The sequence below is a fragment of the Pleurodeles waltl genome, chromosome 10 (assembly GCF_031143425.1).
Source record: "Pleurodeles waltl isolate 20211129_DDA chromosome 10, aPleWal1.hap1.20221129, whole genome shotgun sequence".
NCBI lineage: Eukaryota > Metazoa > Chordata > Amphibia > Caudata > Salamandridae > Pleurodeles > Pleurodeles waltl.
In genome coordinates, this window is record NC_090449.1 from 493,477,678 (window position 1) to 493,492,303 (window position 14,626).

Below are 14,626 nucleotides of genomic sequence, written 5' to 3' on the forward strand. Positions count from 1 at the left end.
GCATCCCTCCAGTTTTTTTCTCTACCTGGCATAATGCAAATATCTGCTTGCATTTTATGGACGGTGCTTTCTTCTACTTTCTGCTCTTGACATTGGGTGGTAACTGTTTAGGTCTGTTGGGTCCAGATTGTTTTGTTGGTTTTGCCTGCAGTGCATTTTAAGCCTGCTTTAGTTGAAGACTTCTAGTGGCAATACTAGTACATACAGTGAGCTTTGCTGCAGACCTTTGCTTACCATTGGTTGGCTTTATCATCCAACTCATTTGCTTGCTTCTTATTCAAAGTCTTTCTTTCCTTTCTAGGTCGAGTCTAGACAGCATGAAGCGCTGTATTTAGTCTATGGGCTTTAACCACACCCACTCATGCCATTCGTTTGTTGTGATGTTGGTCTTAAAAGCCTCCTTTTTTTATTGGTGCATTTTTTTCATTGTCCCTCCTTTGTGTGCTTAGCTCCCTCCCAGACAAATTTACTAAGAGAACATTTTTGTTTACCATCACACAACATCACAATTCCTCCTGTTACAGCATGTGATGGCCCCACCTCCCATCTGGTTTCAATTTTGCCTTTAATCCCAGCAGGAAACATATTTGCTGGCTATCACACTACATCAAGCTCCAGCAGCCAGGCAGAATTGTGATAAAGTGCAGCCTTCTGTAAATACACTCCAGGGCTCTACTGAGCTGCGGACAAAACCTGTTATTTCAGTCCTAAAGTTGCAGTGCCAGCTTTTTTCAAGTGATCAGTTACACAAAAGTGAGGAGCTTGCTTAGCTTGACAGGAGAATTCTGATGCGCTGATACCGCCTAACAAGCCATATGTACCGTGTCACAAAGCAAAATCCGACAGGCCTCAGACTTCGTGACTTCATCTAGCCCGGTCTTGCATACCTTTAACGCATTTCTCACATTAAGGAGCCATTAAGCTGACAAATTATAAGTTATCTGGCAGCTAATGTTTGTTTGGCAGTGGAACATTCACACTCTGTTCTTAACGTCATAATTTGTTTTACAATTCGCAAGAGGGTATCTGTATCCCCTTGAGTGACAGTAGCGGTGTAAGGAAATGCCTCCTTGGCATGGTTACCCCCTGACTTTTTGCCTTTGCTGATGCTATGTTTTGAATTGAAAGTGTGCTGAGGCCTGCTAACCAGGCCCCAGCACCAGTGTTCTTTCCCTAACCTGTACTTTTGTATCCACAATTGGCACACCCTGGCATCCAGGTAAGTCCCTTGTAACTGGTACCCCTGGTACCAAGGGCCCTGATGCCAGGGAAGGTTTCTAAGAGCTGCAGCATATCTTATGCCACCCTGGGGACCCCTCACTCAGCACAGACACACTGCTTGCCAGCTTGTGTGTGCTGGTGAGGACAAAACGAGTAAGCCGACATGGCACTCCCCTCAGGGTGCCATGCCAACCTCACACTGCCTATTCAGTATAGATAAGTCACCCCTCTAGCAGGCCTTACAGCCCTAAGGCAGGGTGCACTATACCATAGGTGAGGGCACCAGTGCATGAGCACTGTGCCCCTACAGTGTCTAAGCCAAACCTTAGACATTGTAAGTGCAGGGTAGCCATAAGAGTATATGGTCTGGGAGTCTGTCAAACACGAACTCCACAGCACCATAATGGCTACATTGAAAACTGGGAAGTTTGGTATCAAACTTCCCAGCACAATAAATGCACACTGATGCCAGTGTACATTTTATTGTAAAATATACCCCAGAGGGCACCTTAGAGGTGCCCCCTGAAACTTTAACCAACTACCTGTGTAGGCTGACTGGTTCTAGCAGCCTGCCACACTCGATACATGTTGCTGGCCCCATGGGGAGAGTGCCTTTGTCACTCTGAGGCCAGTAACAAAGCCTGCACTGGGTGGAGATGCTAACACCTCCCCCAGGCAGGAGCTGTAACACCTAGCAGTGAGTCTCAAAGGCTCACCCCCTTTGTTCCAGCACCGCAGGGCACTCCAGCTAGTGGAGTTGCCCGTCCCCTCTGGCCACGGCCCCACTTTTGGCGGCAAGGCCGGAGGAAATAATGAGAATAACAAGGAGGAGTCACTGGCCAGTCAGGACAGCCGCTAAGGTGTCCTGAGCTGAAGTGACTCTAACTTTTAGAAATCCTCCATCTTGCAGATGGAGGATTCCCCCAATAGGGATAGGATTGTGACCCCCTCCCCTTGGGAGGAGGCACAAAGAGGGTGTACCCACCCTCAGGGCTAGTAGCCATTGGCTACTAACCCCCCCCAGACCTAAACACGCCCTTAAATTTAGTATTTAAGGGCTCCCCTGAACCTAAGAATTTAGATTCCTGCAACTTACAGAAGAAGAGGACTGCTGAGCTGAAAACCCCTGCAGAAGAAGAAAGAAGACACCAACTGCTTTGGCCCCAGTCCTACCGGCCTGTCTCCTGCCTTCCAAAGAAACCTGCTCCAACGACGCTTTCCCCAGGACCAGCGACCTCTGAATCCTCAGAGGACTGCCCTGCTTCCAAGAAACTCCCGAGAACAGCGGCTCTGTTCTACAAAGACTGCAACTTTGTATCCAGAGGAGCAGATTTAAATCCGCAAGAAGCGTGAGACTTGCAACACTGCACCCGGCGACCCCGACTTGACTGGTGAAGAAACAATACCTCAGGGAGGACCCTCCGGCGACTCCAAGACTATGAGTAACCAAAGTTGTCCCCCCTGAGGCCCCACAGCGACGCCTGCAGAGGGAATCCCGAGGCTCCCCCTGACCGCGACTGCCTGACTCTGAAATCCCGATGCCTGGAAAAGACCCTGCACCCGCAGCCCCCAGGACCTGAAGGATCGGAACTCCAGTGCAGGAGTGACCCCCAGGAGGCCCTCTCCCTTGCCCAGGTGGTGGCTACCCCGAGGACCCCCCCCCCCCCCTTGCCTGCCTGCACCGCTGAAGAGACCCCTTGGTCTCCCATTGAAATCTACAGGAAACCCGACGCTTGTTTATACACTGCACCCGGCCACCCCCGCGCTGCTGAGGTTGTACCTTTTGTGTGGACTTGTGTCCCCCCGGTGCCCTACAAAACCCCCCTGGTCTGCCCTCCGAAGACGCGGGTACTTACCTGCAGGCAGACTGGAACCGAGGCACCCCCTTACCTACATTGAAGCCTATGTGTTTTGGGCACCTCTTTGACCTCTGCACCTGACCGGCCCTGAGCTGCTGGTGTGGTGACTTTGGGGTTGCTCTGAACCCCCAACGGTGGGCTACCTTGGACCCCAATTTGAACCCCATAGGTGGTTTACTTACCTGCAAGAACTAACATTACTTTACCTCCCCCAGGAACTGTGAACATTGCACTGTCCACTTTTAAAACAGCTAAATGTGTTTTATGTAACAAGTATATATGCTATTGTAATAATTCAAAGTTCCTAGAGTACTTACCTGCAATACCTTTCAAATGAGATATTACATGTAGAATTTGAACCTGTGGTTCTTAAAATAAACTAAGGAAATATATTTTTCTATACAAAAACCTATTGGCTTGGAATTGTCTCTGAGTGTGTGTTCCTCATTTATTGCCTGTGTGTATGTACAACAAATGCTTAACACTACTCCTTTGATAAGCCTACTGCTCGACCACACTACCACAAAATAGAGCATTAGTATTATCTCTTTTTCCCACTATCTTACCTCTAAGGGGAACCCTTGGACTCTGTGCATGCTATTCCTTACTTTGAAATAGCACATACAGAGCCAACTTCCTACAAGCGGGCTGAGTTGTGATCACTGCTTGCGCATCCGCCATGTCTGGATTATGGGGTTATCCATACTGAGTGACGTCACTGGCTCTGTGACTCTGCAGCAAATCAGCAGTTGCTTTGTTCAGCACAGCTTTCTGGCAGGAAACCGCCCACTCCAGCAATGTAGATACAAAACAATTAATATTTCTTATGGCGTTAGACAGCACCCTCCTGTGTTTTCGCAATCCTGAGAGTCCCATGACCAGAAGGTCTCAGTGTCTTCTAAGCAATGTAGGCCTCATGTTATGCTGAGAGCCTTGAAAAGCATACCTAGTTTCACAAGAATGTCTTAGAAACATGCACACTGTTGCTAGGAGGCCCATCAGCCAAACACACGGATTGGACCAAGTAAAAAGGAATGGAATTGATCTAATAACCATGCGAGTAAGGGGTATCATTGGAGTGATTGGGTCGCTCGAGTAAAATGAGTTGATCAGTCAGGGAATGAGTGACAGACTGAGCGAGTATCCATAAAAGAATCTCCTCTAAGCCCGTTCTGCTGATGACATAATTCTACCTACAAGCTTAAGTACGTGCATGACTGGCTACCCAAGTCCAGGTTTTCTTCTTAGGACTTGTAGTCCTAATTACATAAAGGGAATCACACTACAAGCTCCAGAATGCAAATAAGATAGATATGTATTTAGTTTTGATTTAAAAAAAAAATCTTCCCAGAGGGTTAATCAAACATTTATATTCTATTAATAAAATTGTATTCAAAACACATATCAGCATAGTAGAAAAAACAGCGTTCTATGAAGGGATAGATTTGTTTAACCTGGTTTAAGACTGCCCGAAAATGGTTTAAAATATTTATATAAATCCTATAACAGCCTGTTATTTTTGTGGCATACACAAATTCCAGACTTTCTAGTGCGCTATGAACGACTTAAGGCCTTGTTAGTCAACTCCGCTGCCCTGCCACTGTTCCCTGCCTGTGAAACCGGGAAGAGACAGGAAGCCCGTGCAGCACCCAAAGGCAGCAACATGAGCAAGATAAAAGCTTAATGTGCTGCATGGTTAAATACTTACTTATAAGGTCCCAAAGGCAAGACCTATTGGCTATGCCAATGCTTGTTGCTTCTTTATCGTTCTTTTGATTGGATAGCTCGTGCTTTCCCACTGTTTATGGGCGAGCACAAAGTGCTCTGTCCATTCTGTAATCTCTCTTTGGGCTTGAAACCACACCCATGTCACGTCAGTCACTTATATTGGTTTGTGGGCTTGCCTTTTAAAATCCGCTGGCTTTCATTTGTGAAAGGCATGCATATGTCATGCCTGTTCCAGTGTTTAGCCCACCTACACAGCACCAGTAAAGTACAAGGCTGGATGTTTTCAGCCTGGAGTCCAGACTACTTTATCTGTTTATTTTCTGCGATTGCGCTGCATTTTTTTGCTTTACAACGCTAATAGCTCTAACTCGAACAAATGTGAGACCCGTTGCATTGAAAATGCTTGTTTTATTCATGGAACTGTTTCTGCTTTCTGATATCAAATACCTATTGTCTTTAATACATTAAAACAGTGGTTCCTAACATTTTGACTTCTGTGGACCCCTGCTTGATCATTACTGGAATCCAGGAACCCCCCACTAAATCACTACTGGAATCTGGGGATCTCCACTAAGTCACTGTTTGAATTTGGGTACCCCGGCGAAAAATTGTAATGATTTGAACCACAAAACAACACACGAAAATTCAGAAACAAGCATTTATCAAACAAATCCACAAATTATGAAATCTTTTATTTAATTCACAATTATAACAAGCATTTGCAATGCAACGGGTCTTGCGTTTGCTCATGTTAGAGCTGATAGCGTTGTAAATTCCTTACCTGACTTTTCACCTATCGGCAAAAGTGCATTTATATACGTAACCCGAAAAAGTGCAATTAAGTGTGTAAAGCGCTCGACTTCTGCCAAGCGAAATCGCGCTAGGAAAATAGAGAAAAAATAGTCCACGAGCCAGACAGAAAACAGCGAGCCTCGCATGTTTTCTGTACTTGGTCGATGCGCTCGAATTGGGCTAGCCACTGGAAAAGGCATGAGGTATGTATGCCTTCGACTAATGAAAGCAAGCAGATTTTAATAGGCAAGCCCACGAACCAATGAAAAACACTGACGTGACGTCGACAGGGCTGCGAGCCCTTTTCTAATACCTAAAGCGTCTCGCTGCGATACACATGTGCGAGCGCATGCGATGCATGCTCGACCCTAAAAATGTAATTTTAGTGTGAAGATTGAAGCTTTTCTAAATTCAATTAAAGCTACCCATCGTCTGTATTTCATTCTGTTTGATGCACTTGCACTGCTTCCATGACCAGTCTAAGGATAACAACTTCAGTTTTACTATGTGACTTGTGTAAAGTAATTCTTGACAAAGCTGTTTTTTGCAGTGTGGACGAGTTAGGTTCACATGCTTTGCATTATTCCACCATCTTGCTATAAGAATTTTTGTTTTTGGGCATGACAAAAGGTGTCAGTCAGTATGGCCAGGGATGACCTCAGCTTGACGCCCCCAATGTTGCTCAGCACATTAGCTATAGTTTGATTCTATTTTCTTTTGCCTGCTTCTGAAGCAAAAATGCAACGATTATTGTAAACAATGTCGTTGAAGACCTTAAATTTGTCACTAATTTTAACAAAGAATGCAACTATTGATTTGAGGCGTGGCTACCTGACAAGACTTTCAGCTCCTTAGGTGCTGCAAAACAGTAATGTTGACCGCCAGAAAGAAAATGAGGGGCGTAGTTTAAAGGGGACTTACACAAATGAGCTGTTTACAGAACTGTTGCACTTCAGCACTCATGATGAAAGTCAGTGATTTTAAACTGAGTTCCACAGGTACAGTAGATGATAAAATCTGTTGAAAAAAACAGACTATGAAGCCCAACTTGTGTAAACACCAAGGTCGGTGCTGGTGCCTAAGTTACTTAAACTTGGGCAAAAACTCCTAGCTTACCCTTAAGTTGATCATTGAGAATAATTTTGAAAAAATATGGACCGACCCGTAAAGGTTTTTCCTAAGTGCTCTCGGCATAGGGATATACAAAATACACAAGTACTTTTGTGGATACCTTTGACAAGACAGAATTGCAGTGGGGACCCTGCATTGCTCATGGCCCTTTTTTTTAAAAAAACGTTTTTATTATGTTAGACATTAAGGGCCTGATTTAATTGTGGGCGGACAGTCAGTTGTTCCACCAGGGGGATGGACTGTTACTCCGTCCCCCTGGTGAAGAGACCTCCAGCCACATATATAAATGACCACCAACCAGGCTGTCACTTTTAATCCATTGGCAGGAGCTGGCAGGGCTGCTTCATGTTGAGGCAGCCCTGCACTAAACAGTTTGTTCGATGGCATGTGTAGCTGTAGTTACTCAAGCTTTGCATAAGTCCGCCATCTAGTGCTGGGCTCGGAGTGTTACAAGTTGTTTTTCTTCGAAGAAGGTTTTCGAGTCACAAGTGTCTCCTCCTCTCTGTAATACTGTGCATGGGCACCAAGTCCTTAGTTAGCTTTTTTTTTTCCTGCCGTCTGGTTCGGATGGGTTTCCTCTCGCTCCGGTAGATCTCAGTTCGGGCCTTCTCAACTTATTCTATCTTTCTATAATACCATTGGTATTGTTTCGATCGCATTTCTATCTACAATTGATCAGATTAAAGCCATTGGGGTCGAATATTTCCACCCTTAAAAAGGGGCCTCGCCCTTTAAGGGCCATCTTCAATATCTGGCTGAATAAACTGAATTAGTTTCGATTCTGCCCTCGGTGTCACGCCAAGTTCCCGTACACCAACCAGGATTTGATGTGGAATCTCTGCTTATCTCCTGACCATCGAGAGGAGACTTGCAACGCCTGCAGGTCGTTTAGATCAAAAACCGCTCTCCAGAATTGAAGAGCTCATCTAATGGAAATAACGTCCAAGTTGACAGAGGACACATCAGACATTTTCGGTCAGGAACATGCACAAGAGGAGGAAGAATAAAGTACTGCGCTTCCTATTAGAGACTCTTACTCTGACCACAACTCGATGAGGACAGCCACCCTATATCTCTGGCGCAATAAATGAGTACACATTCCCCGTCGCACCACCCAAAGATACTGAAAGTCTCCTGGCACTGGTGTTGTTCCTTCACTGCCTTCGGGCCATGGTCAGATCCAAAAAACAAGTCCAGATGACCAACCTTCGGGTTTGGAACCGAGAATGACGAACAAAGTACTTTAGGCATTGACAAAACAGACTGGTCCTGCTGTTTCGGTGCCGAGCCGAAAATTATAGACATTGAGTTCGGAGCCGATAATTTTGGCCCGAGTAAAACACCGGCCACCTAAAACTTCTGAACATAAAGCTTCAAGTGGGGAAATTACTGCTCCCACATAAGAAACATCAGAAATACAGCCTATTCTAGAGGTTATGAATGCTCGACAGCGCGAATTACAAATTCAAAAGGGCACAGGAAAGATAATTGCCTCTGCTCCAGTGACCATAAAAAAGACAATTAGCCTTTCAAGAGACCCTAGGTACTGGACCTCCACCAATAAAGGTCTCAAAGGACAAATAGGGAGAAATTACAATTCAGCAGAAACAACTTGTACCACTACATTCTCTTCTTCTTTTTCCCTCCACACCACCATCACCCACACACCAGATGCAGGCCTCTGCGCAGACATCTTTAGCGTCACCACACAGGGATGATTTCAATGACATTCAACAGGGCACATATCCATGACACTGATCCTATTACATTCAATGAACCAGATTTATACCCTGCTAGACCTTCACCCCCAGAAGGCACTACAGCATACAGCCAATTACTAGCCAGAGCAGCTGCATACCATAATTTGCAGGTGCACACTGACCACATAGAAGATGATTTTCTCTTTAATACTCTCAGATCCACTCATATCAATGTCTCCCAATGCTGCGTGGGATGCTCAGGCACTCAACAAATGTTTTTAAAGAACCAGTGAAGGCCAGGATTATCACTCCTAGAGTGGATCAAAAATATAAACCAGCTCCATCAGACCCAGTTTTCATAAGAGCTCAGTTACCATCAGACCCCATAGTGGTTGGGGCAGCAAGAAAATGGTCTAATAGCCAGTCAACCGGGGATGCTCCTCCTCCAGGTAAGGAGAACAAAAAGCTAGGCGCTGTATTCAAAAGGGTTGCCTCACAAGCTGCAAACCACTGGAGAATAGCCAACCCTCAAGCTCTTTTAGCTAGCTTTGACAGGGCCCACTGGGATGACATGCAAGAGTCACCCCAATACCTTCCACCAGCGCACCAGAAGCGAGGACAGCAGATAGTTAAAGAAACCAACATTCTCAAATAATGCCATTAGGTGTGTTACAGATTCACCTGACACTGCAGCTAGTGGCATAAATACCAGCATAGTTGTTAGAAGACATGCATGGCTCAGATGTTCAGGTTTGAAACCTGAAATTCAATTGGCAGTTTTAAACATGTCTTTCAACACGGAACATCTGTTTGGGCCAGAAGTGGACACAGCCATAGAAAAGTTAAAAATTCTGAAACAGCCAGTGCAATGGACAGCATTATATACTACACCTGCTGGAGGTACCTTTCGCAGGCCACAGTTTAGAGGTGGCTTCAAGCAAGCAGCCGCAGATTCAGCATCCACTTCCCCACAGAAACAAACCTTACAATTCTAATTTAGAGGTTCCTTTCAAGGCTCATACAGAGAGTCCAATAATAGAGAAAGAGACAAGTCATCCACTTTCAGAACTTCCTCCACTGCAACCAAACAGTGACTCACTCACCTTCCACACAACACACACATCTCCTGTGGCAGGAAGGCTGGTACATTTTTATCCACAATGGCAGGACATCACTACAGGCCAATGAGTTATGTCAATTATCACATATGGTTATTGTCTGGAACTCGTTACCACTCCACCAAACATTCCCCCTCGTTCACACAGACTTACTCAGGACCATCTCAAAGTACTGAACGAGGAGGTACAGTCATTAGTACACAAAGGAGCCATAGAGCTAGTACACATATCCCAACAGGGTTCAGGAGTATATACACTGTACGTCCCGATTCCAAAAAAAGGTGGCACATTACGACCAATTCTAGATCATCGGCATCTCAAGCTATACATTCTCTCAGGACACTTTCACATAGTCACTCTACAAGATGTCATACCCTTACTGCAAAAAGATTACATGACAGCATTAAATCTCAAGGATGCATATTTCCACATTTCTATACATCCAGCACATCGCAAGTACCGAAGATTTGTCATCGCAGGAAAGCACTACCAATTCAAAGTACTACCATTCGAAGTAACAACAACATCAAGGGTGTTCACCGAATGTTTAGCAGTAGTTTTAGCATTCCTCAGAAGACAACACATACATGTCTTCCCATACCTGGACGACTGACTAATAAAAACAAACACAAGCCAAGTATGTCAACAGCACACTCAGTACACAATAGATCTTCTTCACAAGTTGGGATTCACTATCAACTATCTCAAATCCCATCTACAACCATTACAAATACAGCCGTATTTGGGAGCAGTTATCAACACTCTTAGGATTAGCATACCCAAATCTAGTAAGGATTCAAGCATTTCAAGATCTAGTACTTCACCTGCATCACAACCACACTTACACAGTGAAATTAGTAATGAAACTATTAGGAGAGATGGCCTCCTACATAGCCATAGTTACAAATGCAAGACTGCACATGTGACCATTACAGCAATGGCTCTCTCAACAGTGGTCTCAATCACAAGGTCGACTTCAGGATATAGTGTTGTTGGACCACCAGATTTACAACTCTATGCAGTGGTGGAATCACATCAACCTATCAAAAAGGTGACCCTTTCATGACTCTGTGCCTCATACCACAATCGCAACAGATGCATCACAGACAGGTTGGGGAGCTCAGCTCAACAACCTTACCGTACAGGGACAATGTGACTGTCCAACACACCTACCACATACATTGCTTGGAAGTACTTGCAATATTCCTAGCACTCAAAGCTTTTCTGACACAGATTACAAAGTAATGTTAATATGCACAGAAAATATGACAGTGTATTATCAGCAAAAACAGGAGGTTGGACACTCATCCCAGTTATCCAGTTTAGCACAGTCAATTTGGAGATGGGCGATTCACAACCGCATTCAAATAATAGCAGAATATCTCCGAAGGATGAACAATCAATTAGGGGACCTGTTAAGCAGGATGCAGCAAAAAGTCCACAAATGGGGAAATTCACTCCCAAGTAATTCGGAAATACTTTCAAATGTGGAGAACAGCAGACATAGATCTGTTCACCACAAAAGAAAACTCAAAATGCCTAAGCTTCACATCCAAATACCCACACCCACAATCCAAGGGCAATGCTCTATGGATTAACTGGTCAGGGATATTTGCTTACGCTGTTCTGCCTCTCCCACTAATTCCATTGCTGGTAAGGAAGATGAGACAAACCACAGACACCTTAATTCTCATAGCTTCCACGTGGGTGCGTCAACATTGGTACACAATACTCTGGATCTGTCTGTGGTGCCTTATCACAAGCTATCAAACAGACCAGATCTCTTGACCCAGAACTAAGGTCAAATCAGACACCCCAATCCCAGCACACTCAATCTTGCGAAATGTTTCATGAAGTCTTAGTGTTTGGCTACCTGAAACTTCCATCTGAATGTATGGGTATTTTAAAGGAGGCATGCAAACCCACATTTAGACAATGTTATGCTGCCAAATTGAAAAGATTTGTATTCTATTGCCAGCCTAAAAACATAAACCCACTTAAAGCTTCAGTACAGGATATTGTATGCTATTTGTTACACTTACAAAAAGCAAACTTGGCATACTCCTCCATTAGTCTTCATTTAGCAGCTATCGCAGAGTATCTTCAAAACAGACAACATCTTTCACTATTTAGAATTCCTGTTATAAAAACATTTAAGGAAGGACTCAGAGCAATTCCACCTAGAGTTCCACTGGCTCCTGCATGGAACTTAAACATTGTACTCACAAGACTTGTGGGCCCACCATTTGAACCCATGCATTCTTTTTCTCTGCAATTCTTGTCACATAAGGTTGTTGTCTTAGTAGCAATAATTTCTTTAAGAAGAGTTAGTGAAATTCAAGCTTTTACTTTGGTAGAACCGTTCTTTCAAATTCCTAAAGACAAACTAGTTCTCAGAACAAATCTAACATTCTTACCAAAGGTAGTTTCACCTTTTCATATTAACCAGTCTGTGGATTTGCCAGTCTTATTTCCAAAGAGCCCTACACACTCTTGATGGTAAGAGATTTTATGTACTATATAGACCGAACAAAAGACTTTAGAAAGTCAAAACAGCTTTTTGTTGCATTTTCACAAGGGTAATCCCATTTCTGAAAATGGATTAGCTATATGGATAGTCAAATGTATCCAGACAAAAGCTAAAATACAGTTAATAGTAGCTCCTAAAGCTCATTCCACCAGAAAGAAAGGAGTTTCAATGGCATTCCTAGGCAATATACCAATAGCAGACATATGTAAAGCTGCTACGTGGTCTACACCACACACTTTTACTAAACACTGTTGTGTAGATGTGTTAGCTCGACAACAAGCAAATGGTGGACAGGCAGTACTTAGAACATTATTTTAAACTCCTACCGGCTGACCATCTCTTATTTTGGAGGGGACTGCTTTACAGTTTGTGCAAAGCATGTGTTTCTACAGCTACACATGGCATTGAACTGGAAATATTACTTACCCAGTAGACATCTGTTCCTGGCATGTAGTACTGTAGATTTACATGTGCCCTCCCTCCTCCTCAGGAGCCAGTAGCCGTTGTGGTACCACATATTGTAAATATTTATATACCCTGCATGGACATCTCATTCATTATATTTATACATGTACACACTTTTACTTCACCTGTCTGCGGGAAAACAATCTTACAAAGGACTCGATACCCATGCACAATATTAGAGAGGAGGAGTCATTCGATCTTGTGACTCGAAAACCTTCTTAGAAGAAAAACAACTTGTAACACTCCGAGCCCAACACTAGATGGACTTATGCAAAGCATGTGAATCTACAGCATTACATGCCACAAACAGGTGTCTACTGGATAAGTAACATTGTCCTTTTAAAAAAATATTATTTACAAAAAGAGAACCCGCAACGGGATTTTCTTTTTTAAAATAAAAAAATGTAATACTCCCTTCACCATGGGAGTCGTATCTCATGGCGAGGGGAGCATTACAATTTTACTGACCCTCACTGCAAGACTTAGCGTGGTGGTGAAGGACAGTAAAAAAAAAAAAAATGGCTATATATCCACCCATCCTAATTGAGTGGGCAAATGTATAGCCATTTCTCTGACAGTAAGGCTGCTGGAGAGGTTTGGCTATGGCAGTGTCAGAGTAGTCACCAACGTAGTCAAACGTACGGTCTGTCCACAAATCAGATGGGCGGGCCATTATGTTGGCAGTATGAATACCTTGTCACCGTTGCAAAAGAGTATGAATATCTCCAATATATCAAGTAGTCCCTAAATATTTAAAGAGTCATTTGATGCTACATAATCCATTAAAAATGTTGCTTTGCAGTTTGATATTTCAAATGTCTTAAAAATAATAATTACAAGTTAGAACTGGTTACATGTGTTTCAGTAAGTTTATGTTTAATCAGAAGGTAGCTAGTTTGATCATATCTGGAATTAGATCTTCTGTGGGTGTGTTGCAGATACATAAATACATCTGGAACATTTTTCGTTTTCAGTGAGTAACACACATACATAGAATTGAGAGCTTTTTTGTCATGGTTCAAGGTTTTTTTTCATCATTTTCCCACAAGAGGGTATTCAGAATCTAATCCCTGGTGATAACTATTATATTGCTGGCCCTGCTTCTTGCTTCTCTGTTGATTTGTGATGATCTCATTTTCTGCCTCTGTCATATTTTTTTTTTTTTTATTAGCCCAAGGGTGAGACTTTTCAATCCATGTAAACAACATAATTCACACACAACAATAAGTGCAGCAAATAGTGAGTAAGGTTACAGTGCAACAGATCATTTGAGTGACTTGACCATGCTCTGTAGAAATGCGGCTCTGCCTATAGCAAGTCTATTACTTAAAGCAGCGAACAGGTAGGCAATAGCATTTTCTACTCACCTTAACAAGTTTGCATTGACTAAAGTGTGAATCTACTGCTTTCTTAAATGAAAAAAAAATTATGACAAATAATGTGTGATTTATTACATTAGAGGCCTTGACATCACACCTGCAGAATGAATTACAATAGATGCTGCAGGTATTTTTGCCCTTAGGCCAGTATCCAGAAATCCTCAACCTGTCCTAAGTGAAACGTTCCTAAGAAGGTGTTTGGAACAAGATAAGTGACTCTGTGTGAAAATCTATTTTGAACTGCAGCTGCAGTTACTTTTTTTTTTTTTTTGTGTGTGTTTTTTTTTTTTATTTTTTTATTTTGCTTTACGTATTTAAAGTCCACCAGACTAGATGGAAACGCTCCTAAAATTCAAGTGACTTACAAGGAAGCGACCCAAAACATTTTACTTCACAAAGTTTGTTAAAACAAGTTCTGTCAACAGTCCTTACAGTTTTGATTGATAGTAATTTTAAATAAACAATAACTATAGAATTTGAACAAGAATGTTAAGACTCTGTATTTGGAGAATTTATATCACCCGAGGGATGTGAATTCCCATTTGGGATAATACGTTTTATTGGCTTGTTTGTCTGATGTACAACTACATATTAAATCATGTTAGGAAGGAACAGCATATATATTATCCAGTAACCCTGGGGAATTATGTGACAGTCTTTGATATGCCAGAAGACCAGGATTGAAATGAAGACCAGGAGAGAC

The 14,626-nt window shown here is 43.0% G+C and overlaps 1 protein-coding gene across 1 annotated transcript in view; it reads left to right on the forward strand.

The window, feature by feature from the left end:
- The window catches only part of LOC138261651 (zinc finger protein 84-like), a 252,506-nt gene that overhangs the window by 215,104 nt on the left and 22,776 nt on the right, over positions 1-14,626 (forward strand). The gene's annotated exons all lie outside the window — the stretch shown is intronic.